Here is a 14,831-nt window from a genome sequence, read left to right as displayed (position 1 = left end):
CCGAGCAGCCCGCTCGCCCCAGCCCTTGGCCTCGGAGGAACGTGCGAGTTGGAAGGGGGTAGAGGAGCGGGCGGGTTTGTGAACACAAGTGTGGGGATCCTCGAGTGCCAGGAAAAGCTTGCGGCGGACTGGTGTGGGTATGAAGGAAGCAGTGACTCGGTCCGGCTTGTTCGGGTGTCCCTGGGACGAAGTACTGTTTTACAGTTAGAGGAACCCATTTTCGGTAGTCAGAAAAATATGTAAAATAAAAACCAACATCTTCAGCAGTAGTTTTTGAATTGTGTCAAATTTTGGGACAATAAATTGTATAAAGTTTCATACCCAGACACATGTCAAGTTTAGTGCTAACTTTGAGAACACAGGGAAACCCACATTTCTCACTAGTTTTTCTATCACATTTAAACTTTGGGGGAAGGGAATGTCATGACAGTACTTGGAGATTTTTACTTAAGAAAACTGGCAGAATTTTTCGGTAAAGGTTTTTAAGGGAAAGGGCTTTTAAACGCTTAAGAGAAATGTAATACCTGTATGAATAGTGTATGCCAAAGTAATATAATAAATAGAGTTACCCATAAAAGCTTGTTTGCTGCTCAAATTGGTGGGGTTTTTTGTTTTGTTTTGTCTTTTTTGAGACAGGGTCTCCCTATGTAGTTCAGGCTGGTCTTGAGCTCACTGTGTAGTAGATCACTTTGCAACTATCCTCCTGCCTCAGCCTCCCAAGTGCTGGGATTACAGGCCTGTGCCGCCACGCCCGGCTTAAGATTCGTGTTTAATAGGTGACTCTTCACTTTGTGATCTGGAATATTGAAGTATGATTTCAGAAATTATGGCCAGAAATCCTGTTAAAAATACTAGGACGAATATTTTTAATTGATAAAGAAGTTTCTTAGTCTGCTTTTAAATGATTTTCGTCATGCAGTTATAAATTGATGGGCATTTTCGCATCGGAATAATTCTTTAAAATTCCAGTTTTTGCCGAAATTGAGTTACATAGAGCAGTTTCTTATACACAGAAAAAGTTGCACCTCTAATTTGAAAATTAAAATTGTATTTCAGAAACCTGCTTCTTAGACTAAGTTCTCGTGTTTTTTCGTGTTCTTGTTCTGTGTACAAGTCTAGCCATTTCTACTTCCAGGTAGATTTGCTACTAACAAATTTAAGCATCTTCAAACAATTTAAACTTTCAGTTTTTATACATAGTTTCCTTTTTTCTTGTTTGCAGAATTCTTATGTGTTTCAGTGTGTAGTAATATTTTAAAGTAACTTTAAGGAAGCCTCGATTAGATTTAAATTGACCTTACAAGATTGTTATTTTAGGCCAAAAGGTACTACAATTGTATAAAATACAATCTTAACACAGATCATAAATAGTAGGCAGATTTTGTTTGTCTTGAATCTTCATGTGTAAATCTTTGGTGTTGAAAGATAGTTTGTCTCTTTGATTATGTACTTATCCAGGTTGGCAGAAGTAATTATGAACAGACATTTTCGGCAGGTGTGACATCCAAAGCCAGTTTTCTCAGGGATCTAGCACCCCTTTTTCCCCACGTTCCCAGCCAGATGCTGAGGATGGAACCTAAGGCCTTGTGCTTATTAGGCCAGCGCTTTACCACTTAGCTGTTCTGCTTCCTTTTCGTAGCCACTGACAACTTCATAATTTTAAGTGGAGGTTGACTCCTGGCTTATGTACTGGAGTTCTGTATTCTTCCTTAATGAAGACTTTGGAGTTTCTAACATTCTTAAAATTTATGGATATTTAAAATACAGTATCTCAGTGTTCCCTTCTTACGTGATTTTATCTGATTTGTATTCATAGCTTGTGGCTATTTTGCTAACAGGTGTGGTTAAGATAGAAATACTTGGTTTGTGACATTAAATAGATTTCTTGCGATTTGTAAGACGGCATAAAAACAGTCTGAGTAGCTCCTGTTGTAACTCCTCACTCTTCTATTTGGTGAGTTTGTAAGAGGGAATAGATCAAATTTGACTGAGCCCCATTCCTCTTTCTCTGAGAGTCTACCCGCTGCATAAAGTGCTTAATTTGTTCTTGAGCCCCCAGAAATAGACTGCCTGTTTCTAGAGAGGATAGTAGTTACCCAGTGCTACGAGGGGCTGGGTGAAGATACTTATGTTAAGTATATTATACTAAATCTATTGTATTTGTTTGGTAGTATTAGAAAGCACACTTAACCTAGCTCTAAATTATGCCTTCCAATAATAAGACCTTCGGTTTACCATAAATCTTAACTCTTACTGCTCGTTTAGTTGTGTGGCTTTTTTGTTGTTGTTTTGTTTTTGACTCTGGGAATCAAACTCAGGATCTTGCTCTTGCCAGGCAGGCGCTGTGTTGCTGAGCTATTTCCTCGGTGCTCACTTAGTTTTGAATGCTAGTGTGGTAGAAAAAGTTTCTTCAAACACTTATTACTTAGAATCTTTTGTTTTAATAGTGATTTTTGTATTTGGCAATATAGATAAAAGCTTTCACTTAAAATGTATTGCTTTCATAGTTGAAAAGTGAGATTTTCAAGATTTACTAATGAATGAAAGACTAGAATTATATAGGTAGGTGGGTGAAAAATGCCTTTTCTCAGTTTTAGCAGTATGTTTAGAGACAGAGTTAATATTTTTTCTTTAGTAATTTTTTCCCGGTAACTCAGAAGATTGAACTTTATGAATGAAAAATTAATATTTGCCTAATTAACAAGTATCACCTTCCAGTGAGTCACTTAATGAAATGAAACTATAGACAGCTTTCATTGACCTTTTTAGTGCGGGTTTTTGTTTTTGTTTTTTTTAACCTTTGGCTAGCTTTTTATATTCTTTAAAGTGTTTTACAGAATTTAAAGTGACTATTTAAGCATATTGGCAAAAGAATAGTTTTAGTATGTCCCACTACAAAATTAGTTACTGTGTTCCTATCCATTTTCATGTTACATATGGCTGATTTTCACTTATTGTTATTTTGTTGTAGAGAGGGGCAAAAGACTTGAGAGAACTGAGAATGTATGTATATGTGTATCATTGTAGCTGCCAACTACAAAAAAAGGAAAATAGTACCACATTTGAAAGGAGAAGAAGGACTTGAAGTGTCAGAATATTTTGATTGACTGCAAATGGAGCAGGGAAAAAAAGTCATCCTTTATTTGGAGCAAGATACAGAGTTGGACCACAGTAACATGCAAAATTTGTTTCCTAAAGGGATCTGGTGCACTTGGCTATCCCATGACACTACAAACCCATCTATCTGGTCAGCACTGCCTAATTAGGGGAATAGAACCTGTAGTTAACTCCTAAGGTACATACACTGTGGTGGTAGAGTTGGAGAACAGAGGAGGATTATTTACGTTTTCTTTTAGTCCTGAAGGGGAAAAAAAAAAAACTAAAGGGGACTTGGTTTGAGGATAAAGCTTTGTGATTTCTATTTTAGTAGTAGACCTGTCAGAAGCAGTAAGTTTTAGATTTTTGTTACTTTTTTTGAGACAGGATCTCACTGTGCAGTTCAGGCTGACGATGAACTCACTGTGTAGCTCAGGTGTGGCCTCAAATTCACAGCAGTCCTCCTGCCTTAGCCTCCAGAGTGCTGGCATTACAGCATGCCTGGCAAGTTTTGTATCTTAAAGGTGGTGATCCTTGATTGTGGGCACTATTTCTGAAAGACTCAGCGAGGGAGTTTTAACTAAGATTAAATTAGTTTCATTCATTCAGACATCAAGGTAAATGAGCAGGAGAGGCAGAGTGACCCTAAGTACAGGGCTTTACTAGGCAATCAAATGAAGAAATTGTAGGTAGAGAAAAATAGGGATTATATTGTATTATACTGTTACCTACCAAAATATTCTGTATACATAGGAGCTGCTTGACATCTCCATAGTACTTTATCAGTGTTTTAAATGTGAATTAAAATTTTCTGTGGTAAAATTTAGTCTTTAATGTCAATTCGGTATAAACAGTTAAATTTTGAAGTTAAGAGAGAAATGATGACTCTGAGTTTTCACCTACAGGTTTTTTGTGCAATATCTTTCCACTGAAGTGTAGTCGATTGCTTGTCATCTAATGGAGCATCATAGGTGCTTTTATGTGGATCCTACACCTGCAAAAATAGGAGTTGCTCTAGTGTCTTGCTGAAGATAAATTGCCAGTTTTTACCACGATTCTTGGTGAGAAAGTACTCATGGAGTATTTTTGAAGACTGGTCAATATATTTGTTAAGTCTGCTCAAGGTTGAATCTTTTCATCAAGCTAGACTACCACAGACTTCCACACAATTTCTTTGAAGGCTACAGGCATCTCTTGTCCCAGACTACCCTCACATGTTTTTTTTGTTTTTGTTTTTTTTTTTTACCCTCACATGTTGATGAGAACATAGTTCTTAATCTTAAGGAATTTACAATAAGATTTAGAGAAACTCACTAACTGCCTTGGAGGTGGTATAGAAGTACTGTGGACGAATGGAAGTAGAGTGTGAGGGTCAGGAAAAACTTTTTCCAAGGGGTAACATTGACTCTTAAAAGATCTAGAGAAATTAATTTAATTAAGAGATGGATGAAATGGCATTTAGGCAGAAGGATTACAATATATCTAGTGACCCTGATGAGAGAGAATGGCAGAGTATAAAAGTGCAGGTATAAGGAGAGTCAGCAAAAGATATGACTGGAGACTATCAAAATGAGGGGCTTTTCTAATATGGACAGGACTGAAAACTTTGGATATCCAGGATTATATCTAAAAAGATTTGTACCATAGCGCCAGGGTATCCTTACGTAATCACCATGAAAGTAATTATGATTCCCTTAGTTTCCTTGAGGGGCTAACTAAAAGAAAAAATGAAACCTTGCATCTGTTATTGGAATGTTCAAGTTGAAGATACAACTTTGTTCCTTTAACACCAATGTAAGAAATTTCTTTGAGAGCTTAATTTGAGGAATAAGGTTGCCTCAAGGGAATTGGTATAATTTCTTTTTATGGATAGTGATAATTTTTTTTATTTCTTTTCTCTTGTGTCATTAGGTGTTACTAAGTAAACTTGTGTCTGCTGTGTTGCCCCAAATTTAGTTGGTAGGTTTTTGTTTTTTGAGGTACTGGAGATTGAGCCCAGGACGTTTGTACTGAGCTACATCCCCAGCCCTTTTTATTTGTTATTTTCAGACCAGTTCTTGCTAAATTGCCTAGGCTGAGTTCAAGCTTGAAATCCTTCTGCTTCAGCCTCCCACAATGATAGAATTATATGCATGCACCATGCTGGTTTAAAATTTAATTTTTTTTTATTGTGTAAATTTCTTTAAAATATTTCTGTGTAAGTGAATATAGAGTAAAAACATTGAAGGATCTTTCTACCAGACGCTTTTTAAAAACACATAGTTTGGAACTTAACCCTTGAAACAAATGTAAGTTTGTTTGGTTTTCTCTTTTCGGACATTGCTGTCTAGGTGCTTGGTTTTTTTCTGTTCTAAGGAATGACTTGCCTTTTTAAAAACTTCAGTATCTTTAAGAAATTGAAACTAATGACCACCAGTTGGAGATTTATTCTTTGAATAAGTGAGGGAATTTTTTTAAAAAAATCACAGTTCATCCCCATCACCTAAAAGATTCCTTTTGTGTCAAAGATGTGTACAGGCCTTATGTTTTCTGAGACTCTTCATAACTTAAAAGCTCTTAAATCACAAGTTACCAGTACCAATATACTATTCAGCCTCTATGAGAAAGTTGGAATGTGTTCTATAACTTATATTCTTTTAAAATTTATTATGGAAATGGCTAGAAATACCTGAAGTTGTCTTTGTGTTTACATTTACCCTAAAAAAATGATACTGGTTAAACAGCTCTAATTATGGCCAGGGATGTATGTAGCTTGCTTGCCTGGCAAGCCAGAGGTCATGAGTTCGATTCCCTGGTACCCCCCCCCCCCAAAAAAAAACAGCTCTAATTGTAGAGCACAGATCCTTTAGTATGCTAATGACAATGACTAGGAGACAGCGTCAGAGAGCTTACAAAAGAGCAAGTGGGTCCTGGGGAGCAACTTACCTTAAATTATTGGACAAGAGACTCATTATTTTAGAGAAAACAGTGAGTTGAAGAAGAAGGAACATACTTCAAAAAATTCCAAAGAAGCTAGGTGTGGTTGTGCACACCTGTAATCCTAGCACTCAGGAGGCTGAGGCAGGAGGATTGCCATATGTTTAAGGCCAGCCTGGTCTGCATAGGGTATTCACTGCCAGCCTGAACTACACAGCAAGACTTTGTCTCAAAAAGACAGAAAAAAAAAATTTCCAAGGGAAAAAAAAATCCTTTAAAAACTGCATAACAGGGCTCGGGGTGTAGTTTAGTTGTTGCGGACTTACCTAGTTGGCACAATGGCCTACATTGGATCACCAGCACTGCCAAGAGAAAGACAACTTCATAAAAGATTTTTACAGTTAGACCATGAGTTCAGGTGATTTCCTTTTCTTCCCTGATAACAACCTAATTAACACAGTTGAGGTTGTTTTCCTTTATTCTTTTTTTTTTTTTTTTTTTTTTCCCCATCTTTTTGAGACAGGGTCTCACTATGTAGTTCAGGCTAGTCTTGAACTCACTTTATAGCCCAGGCTGGCCTCAAACTCACAACAAACCTCCTGCCTCAGCCTCCCAAGTGCTGGGATTACAGCTGTGTGCCACCACACCAGATCCTTTGTTGATTTTAGCTGAAGATGTACAACTATTAAAAAATAGTAGAAAGCTGCTTTTGACAGGTCTTCATTTGTTGGGCATTCAACCTGGTGCTAATACAAGCAAACAAAATCACAAGATATATTGTACTGTATTGTATGATAAAGCCTTCAAATTATAATGCATTTAAGCTGTATTTATTTAGGACATTTAAAAATATTTTTGTTTTTCTGCTAACTTCAGTAACAACAGAGATAGTCAACAGTGCCTGTCTTTTATCAAAATTAAGTGTATTTTTTTCATACGGTACACAAACATATGTAGTTATATTGTTACCAGCTTTTGTCCCCCAAATGGGGTCCTTTTTTCCCCATCATGGAGTCATGGAACCACTAAGCACTGGTAAGGCGACAAAGGCAACTTATTCTCGGCTAGGAATAGAAATGGCAGATCAACTTGAAAGTCAGCTTTTCAATCTATTTGAGGTTGGGAGGTGAGGGTAAAAGAAAGGAGATGGGTGAATAGACTAATAAAGGGAAAGAATACTTGTCTCTTTTCTGGGAAGGAGGGGAAATTTTCCAGGAAATTTGGGAGCTACCTCTTTTTGCTTATTTTAAGACGTTATGGTAGTTGTCAGCTCTTACAGCACTGGGGAATGTGTCATTTAGCAAGCAGGTGGGATTATAATGAAGTTAGAGGTCATCTGGCCTTCACTCTGACAGCCCTATTAGATCTTAGTTTCAGCTAGGCCACCCAGAAGAGGGAGCGCCGGTTCATAGGCATCATGTCCTCTAAGATACACAGCATTGGGGTAGGTAGAAATTTAGTTAAGTAGGCAGTACAAGATTAGTGCAGGTTAGTAATGCATATTACATTTTTTGAACACAGATCATATACACTTGTCAACTTGTTATTTTTACTTCATTAGTAAAAATTCTAGTTACTGTTACTTTATTAGTCCATATATTAATACCATCATTTTTAGTGTTTAGCTTTTTGTTAGTTGTTAGACTATTTTTCTGTTGTGGAGTTTGGGCTTTCAGTTTCTGTTTTTGAAACACTACAAACAATGTTGCAGTAAGTGTACTTATTACACAGTTGCAGTATTTGTTAAGTTAGTGCTGTTTGTTTGCCATAAATTCCCAGAAGATAAACTTCAATTAGAGGATTTTATATTTTTAAATGAAAGAGTGTTCACTTTTGGGTCATTAATATTGTAGGAAAAAAATTCTAGGTAGTGCTAATATTTCAGTTTCATATATTAATTAACCTCAGTCTTTGCAATAACTCTTTGAGGGAAGCATTGTTAGCACCATTTGCAAAATGGAGAAATGTGATCTCAAAGTATAAGAGATCTGAGTTCATTATGCTAGTTAAGAGACAAACTTTGAACTATTTTCTTGGTCTTACTAACAAAATTTTTTAGTTGGAAAATTCTCTAGGGCAGTGATGACAGACCTTTTTAGAGCTTTCAATGATAACAAATAGACCGCTGCAGTACTTGTGCCATAGGTTCACCACCACTGCTTTAGGGTGTTTGTGGATACTGTATTCCTTAGCCATATGGTGATATATAAGAGTCATAGCCTTATCTACACAGGAAAGCATCACTTGGAGTCCCCCACCCCTGCCAAAACAAACAAACAAACACCAAAAAACAAAAAGTCTAATAAGAATCTATTGTTTCCCCCAAGACAGATTAATTCAGACCAGCCTTAGGTAGTGGGATCTGAACATCTGTAGTTTTTTAAAGCCTCCTGCCTAGATTCTTATGCACTGTGAGGGTCTAAGAACCAGTAATCTTAAATTGTGGGTTCTTGTATCTCTGAGGAACATGCTTCTAGGATATGCTTCTAGGATATTGCATTTGGACTTTGGAACAGATCCTCACTATATATTGAGGAAGGTATAACTGTTTTTGGGGTTTTGTTGTTGTTGTTTTTTGGAGGGGGTTGGGTACTAGAAATCAAACTCAGGGCCTTGCACTTGCCAGGCAGGCACTGTGCCACTGAGCTATATCCCCAGTCCAGGAAAGGTGTAACTTTAATCCTTCCTAAATCTTACTGTGGTGTCTTTTACCCCATATGGTGAAACCTAGACACAAAGAGATAGACAGCTTTTTTAGCAGTTTAATCCTGTCTTACATATATGGCTTTGGGAGTGAAACAGTATTTTGGCCCCCATTGATATTTTTTGAATTTTGATCAGTGGTACTCTTGGGTGATAGGAGAAATAACAGAATTTTTAAAAACTCCTTTTGTCTGACCTGTCATCGAAGAATATACTACAAAGCAAAGAACAGTCCAAAATATTTTGAAATCCAAAAATGTGCAAATACATTTATCATGCCATATTATCAGATATATGAGTTTAAATATACAGTTTGTTTGATTCTGTGGCTTCATTAGTTTGAGGAATTTAAAAAGAAATTAAGCTACATGTATCATTTTGTTTTGAGGTTATATATCATTTTTGTGTTTTTGTATTCATTGTTGTTTTGTTAGGATTTTTTTTCTCTTTAAAATAGAAAAAAGAGTTAATCTAGGTGTATTCCTTTAAATTGGTGATGAAAGAATTTTAGATCTACTAACTATTAAAATTCAAAGTGTCAGGAAAGTATGTGTAGAGATATTTCCTATAGTAGTTATTCAGAATAAATCTAAATCCTTTTATATTGCTTCAAGAAACTGTTAGAGGGCTGGGACTGCAGCTCCATGGCAGAGAGCTCCCCCAGCACATACGAGGTCCTGGGTTCAGTTCCCCAACAGTGCAAACATAAATAAATGAATAAACAAATAAAAACCTTTACAATAAAAAATAATAGTAAAATAAAATATGCTTTTAAAAAACTGTTAAAAACTTACAAAATAAAATAAGGTTTTAAGTGATGCTTAGTTTATTGAAAAGATGTTTTTTTGTCATTTCTTCACAAATAATTATACATAGTCTGGGTATAAATGTATTTAGGAAAAATTCAGTCTTGCTTACATACTGTAATACACATGTATATTCACTTGCGATAAGACTCCACATATTTTTAGTGCTTACAGTGTGGCATATTAACTAGCACATGAGGCTATTAATTTTTTAAAGGTACTACAACTATCACGTCTGTACATATTTAGTATTTAACATATGTATATTTTAATGTTTTAAAAAACAAAAGTAATGTGTGGAAGATACTCTAAGGTTAAAATATTAGAAGATACAAAGTAAGAAACTGTTTCTGGATGTGACTGTTGTTCATGGCTATGTATCACAGATTATTTTTCATGTATGCCTATATGAATGTGTTTGTGTCCTATTTGGGTTTTTTGGTATTGTACTAGCGATTGAATCCAGTGTCCTCACATTGAGTTATATCTTCGGCCTCTTTATTTTTTATTTTGAGACAAGGTCCTGCCAAGTGACCAAATTCCCATGGCTGGGCTTGAACTTCTGGTCCTATGCAGGCTTCCCAGAGTGCTGGGATTATAGGCATATCCCCTGTGTGTCCCATTTTTACTAAACTGATAATAACATAGTTTGACACATAGATTGGTTTTTATTTTGTCATTTCATTTAATACTCTGAAATGTTTTATGATTTTTCTTTCCTTCTTCTGATAGTAGTCTTAATATCCTTCCTTTTGACTCTCTCCTTCATAGCTAGCAACATGTTGTGTAACATTGGCATAACCAGAACAGTTGATGAAATTGTGTTAAATTTTTCCTGCTCTAATTGTTATTTCAAAAAGTTTTAAAGTCTGATGGATAAAGCTGTGTTACTAATATTGAACAATACCAATTAAACAGCATGGAAATTTAAGAGAAAGATTTTGATAGGTTTTATGGAGAAAGTACTAGCATTTAGGCCAAACTGAAGAATTTGCACATGAACAGATAAATGGTCCAAGTGGTCAGAATAGTCCCAAGTGGTCAGAATAGTGTAAGCTTAAGGAAGGTAGGGGAAAAAGATTTTAGTCACATAATTATTAGCTAAGGGGTGGTTTATGCTTATTGGTGTGGGGAAAAAAGCATGAGGCTTGTGGGGCCTTTACAGTATTGAACCCTCTGCCATTTAAGTAGCTTTGGTATGGAGATAGGGAAATGGCCACAATTTTCTTGTGATGTAAGAGTACAATACTCTGCTGGATCCCCCCTGCCCACTGCCCTTCTGTGGTACTGGGAATTGAATCTGGGGCCTTCACACTGAGCTGTATCCACAGTTCTTTTTTATTTTTATTTGATTTTGAGACAGTCTCACCAAGTCACTGAGTTGCCTACACACTGAGTTTAAACTGCCTCAGCTTCCCAGAGTGCCGGGGTTATAAGTGTGCGCTGCCGCCACTCCCGGTTTAGTTTGTTGGATTGTAATAAGAATTAGATAATAGTGTGTCTAGTGTGATCACTGCCATAAAGTATAGTGCGTAGTAAGTTCTGTCTTTATTGTTTGGGGAAAGTTGTCTTTGAAAGTTAGTCTAAAAAAGTTTATTATTTAGAAGTCAGGTTTTAGGAAGACTTTACAAATATTCATCATAAGTATGATTTAAGAAGTAGTAAGCAAAATTAAGTTTATACAACAACTGGGGCCTGAGCCAGTTAACCTTTAGGAAAGTAATCTCTTTTACAGGCTACACTCTGTGAATGTTTTGTTTTTTAAAAAAAGAAAAAGTTTTGTTCACATTGTGTATATGTTACTGAGGACTTAAGAAATACAGTCCTCTTGCTAGTATCATTACTAATAAAATTAGTTAGTGTCATGCAAAATTTATTCTCTAATTGGATTTCCCTGATTTTTTTCAAAATATTTTTAGTTGTTTTACAAGAATCAGTTCATTTGACATTTAAGCCTCTATAGAATAGTCTGTCTTCTACTGCACTTTTAAATAAATTTCATGTCATAAATATGTTAATGAAACTAAGTGATTTTTTTTTCCCTTCTTTCATATTCTGGATTTGGCAGTTACTAAACTTCCTTAATGTATCTTTTGACTTTCTGTCTGACATTTCCGTCAGACAAATTGAAGTTTTTGTTTTTAGGCAAGATTTCTTCATAGGTGGTGGCACTGTATCATACTAATTAAATCACAAAGCATATAATGTCTTCTGTCTTTAGGATAATAACACATTTTAAATCTCAGATAATCCTGGAGGGGTCATTTCATAATTTATCTTCAATATTTTACATGTATTTGACATCATTAGAACTACTTTTGTGATAGCTTAGTTGTCTAGAGCAAATCATCTTCGTTTTCATCTAAATTACTTCTCAGTAAAAGCAGCAAAAATTGAGGTTGTGTTAGTGTGTAGGTCTTCTTTATATAGTATTTTTTCTCAAAATAAATCAAAGAGAATGAATGTCTTATAGTATGACTTTGTTTTGTAATGGCTTGCATACAAGAGCAGGGGACCCAAACCTAAAACATATCTTTCCCCACATCGACTATCTTCTTGGTAGTCACTCTTACTTATAGGTGTTTTTTTTGGTACCGGGAATCGAATTCAGGACTTTACGCTTACCAAGCAGGTGCTTATGCCACTGAGCTATTTCCCCTATACGTGTTTTCTGTATCCCAGCATAAGTGTTCCCTTCAGGGACAATTTTGAGGTGAGTGGGTGAGTACCTAAGCTTGGTTTAATGTATAGATCTGACCTAGCACTCTGTTTTAATTTCATTTTAGCTATTTCATGTGACTAACGAAGAAATCTTTACTGTTGTGTTTTGTTTTTGTTTAAAGTGTGCTTTTCCTTAAGCATCTAGTGAGCCAACTCTTTGAGAGTTTGACCATCTCTGAATTCCATTGGGAACTTTTACCTTTAGTAACTGAGTACAGAATAGCGGCTGCTCCATAGTATGTAGATTCTTGATCACTCAGAAATCAGAAGTTCTCATACCCTATCCTTTCATCTTTTCTCTTTGCAAATGTATTTCTGTTAGCCCAGAATGTGCTAGTAAACTTCTGACACCAATGTAAGGGTAAAGGAAAAATCATTCTGTTTCACCTGCTGTACTTTCAACAGTGTAGAATTTTGTAATATCCCTTCTAAGATTTCTTTCCTTGCTTTCTAGTAGCTTTGGTTGCCCCAAACTATCCATTTGTTTTTTGGTTTAGTCACTTCTCTGTAGGAATTTTGGGGCATACCTCTACACCCAGAGCTATCCTCAGGCAAAAAATCTATTTAAAAGAAATTTACTTTGTTAAGATTGTCCTCTGCTTTCTGTTTTTTAGTTATTTTCCATTGCCTTAAGATAGTTTTTATACTCCAGAATTTGTAATTAGCGCAAGGATTTGGTCTGATGTGCGCTACTTCTGCATTACCAGAAAACATACGAGAACCATGTAAGCCCTTGGAAACAGTAATCATATTTGAATTCTTCTTTGTCTCTACAAGCTCTTTGACATTGAAAGTACGCAGTAAAGGTTTACTGAATTAATGGAAGGATGAATGAAATGTGTGCCTTGTGAGAACTGTTAATGAATAAGAGAAAGAAGTAATTTTATTTTGCTCTGCTTATGTCTACTTTGATGGAGTATCCTCTCTGGTCTTTTGCCCATTTTTTAGAGTGTTCTCTTTTTTTACATTTCTTTGTACATTCTGGTATTAGTCCTTTATTAGATATGTGACTTGCAAGTACTTTTCTCCTAGCTTTTGTTTTCAACTTCTTAACTGCATCTTTTGTAGGGCATGTTTCTAATTTTGATAAAGTCTAATTTATCAGTTTTTCTTTTAGGGACTCATTTTTGCAGTGTTAGGGCTTTGCATGTACTAGACCAAGCTCTCTACCTCTGAGCTACAGGTTCCTTCCCTGATTTTTAAGACTGAGTCTCACTAAGTTGCTTACTTAGGTTAGCCTTGAACTTTTGATCCTCCTGCCACAACCTGGACTTTGCTTTTGATTTTGATATAAAAACTCACTGTGAAAGAGGCCTGGTGGTGCATGTCTGCAATCCCAGCATTTTGGGAGCCTGAGACAACAGAATTGGAAGTTTCAGCCTAACCAGGGCAAGTTACTGACTTTGCTAGATCCTGTCTCAGAGTAAAAAAAGAACTGGGGATAGCTCAGTGTGAAGTCCCTAGGTTCCTGAGTACTGTCAAAACAAAACAAAACCCATTGTGGAACACGAGGTCACATAACTTTTGTTTGAGAAATTTTGTAATTTTAGGCTTTACTTATAGGTGTATCATTCATTAATTTTTATATTAAGATACAAGGTGGGGAGGTTTGTTTATTTTCATTGCAGACATTTAATGATTTCATCACTGTTAAATGAATAAAGCAAAGCTCTTTAATAACTGGCTTATGAATGCTTGTGTATCAGCCACTATTTTAAGTGTTTTGTTACCTAACTCAGTGTTCACAGCAAGTCCATGTGTGTGGCTCTTGGTGTTAGCCTCACATGAGGGAATTGAGGAAAACCAGTTTTTCATTACTTGCCCAGAGTTATTGGACTACTAGGTGCCAGAAGAATGATGTGAATCCAATTCTGTCTGTTTGTAAGCCACAGGAAGGAGTTTGAGCTTTTATCTTTAGGAAAGGATTAAAATATGGGAGTGACATAATCAGAGTACATTTCAGAAAGATGACTAATTACATTTTAGATAATTAGATTATGGGATAGGAAGATGAAAAGAGGATTGGAGTGTTTTAGGTAAAAGGTGAAGGTGGTCTCAACAACTAGGTAGATGGAAAATGTGTGAAGTGTTAGCATAGTGACTTAGCAGGACTTGCAAAATGACTGAATATTGGGTGTAAGAAAGGAAAGAATTAAAAGTAGGGAAGAAAGGAAATTGAAATTTTCTGTTGTACATCCAAAGAACAGAAGGAGGAAGATAATTACAAATTTTGAGGAAGAGAGAGTTTTGGAAATTGAGGAAGAGAGTCCTAAGTATATAGCTACTGCCTTTCAAAGCACTGAGAGGAGAGGTGATTGACGCAGGCGGAAAGCTAGAGTACCTTAGACAGAATACTAAGAACACTTAACATTATGGGGTGAGGAGACAAGTTGAAATCTAAAGAAGCCATTAGAGATATAGGCAAGTAAAATGATTAATTGTTATAAGAGGCAAAGTAGGAACAGAACAGTACTATAGAAAGGGTACTTTACTGTGTGAAATACTATGGAGTGCGTAGAGGGAGATAACTGAGTATGGAAAATACTAGTATTTTCCCAATTGAATTTTAAGCTGTAAATTTGTAGTAGC

At 36.0% G+C, this 14,831-nt stretch overlaps 1 protein-coding gene across 9 annotated transcripts in view; it reads left to right on the top strand.

The window, feature by feature from the left end:
• The window catches only part of Pum2 (pumilio RNA-binding family member 2), a 76,087-nt gene that overhangs the window by 718 nt on the left and 60,538 nt on the right, over positions 1-14,831 (top strand). The gene's annotated exons all lie outside the window — the stretch shown is intronic.

This window comes from Chinchilla lanigera, unplaced genomic scaffold, assembly GCF_000276665.1.
Source record: "Chinchilla lanigera isolate Chin_1 unplaced genomic scaffold, ChiLan1.0 scaffold00068, whole genome shotgun sequence".
NCBI classification, from domain to species: Eukaryota; Metazoa; Chordata; class Mammalia; order Rodentia; family Chinchillidae; genus Chinchilla; species Chinchilla lanigera.
The sequence above is the reverse complement of the archived record's forward strand: the minus strand, read 5'-3'. Positions and strand labels throughout refer to the sequence as shown.